Source organism: Mandrillus leucophaeus, unplaced genomic scaffold (assembly GCF_000951045.1).
Source record: "Mandrillus leucophaeus isolate KB7577 unplaced genomic scaffold, Mleu.le_1.0 Scaffold238, whole genome shotgun sequence".
In the NCBI taxonomy this organism is placed as follows: Eukaryota; Metazoa; Chordata; class Mammalia; order Primates; family Cercopithecidae; genus Mandrillus; species Mandrillus leucophaeus.
In genome coordinates, this window is record NW_012102454.1 from 187528 (window position 1) to 187745 (window position 218).

The window sequence follows — 218 nt, forward strand, 5'->3', positions numbered from 1 at the left end:
GGCCAGGCTTGTCTCGAATTTCTGACCTCATACAATCCACCCGCCTCGGCCTCCCAAAGTACTGGGATTACAGGCATGAGCCACTGCTAAAAATACAAAAATTAGCCGGGCATGGTGGCACACGCCTGTAGTCCCAGCTACTCAGGAGGCCAAGGCAGGAGAATTGTTTGAACCTGGGAGGTGGAGGTTGCAGTGAGCCGAGATCATGCCATTGCACT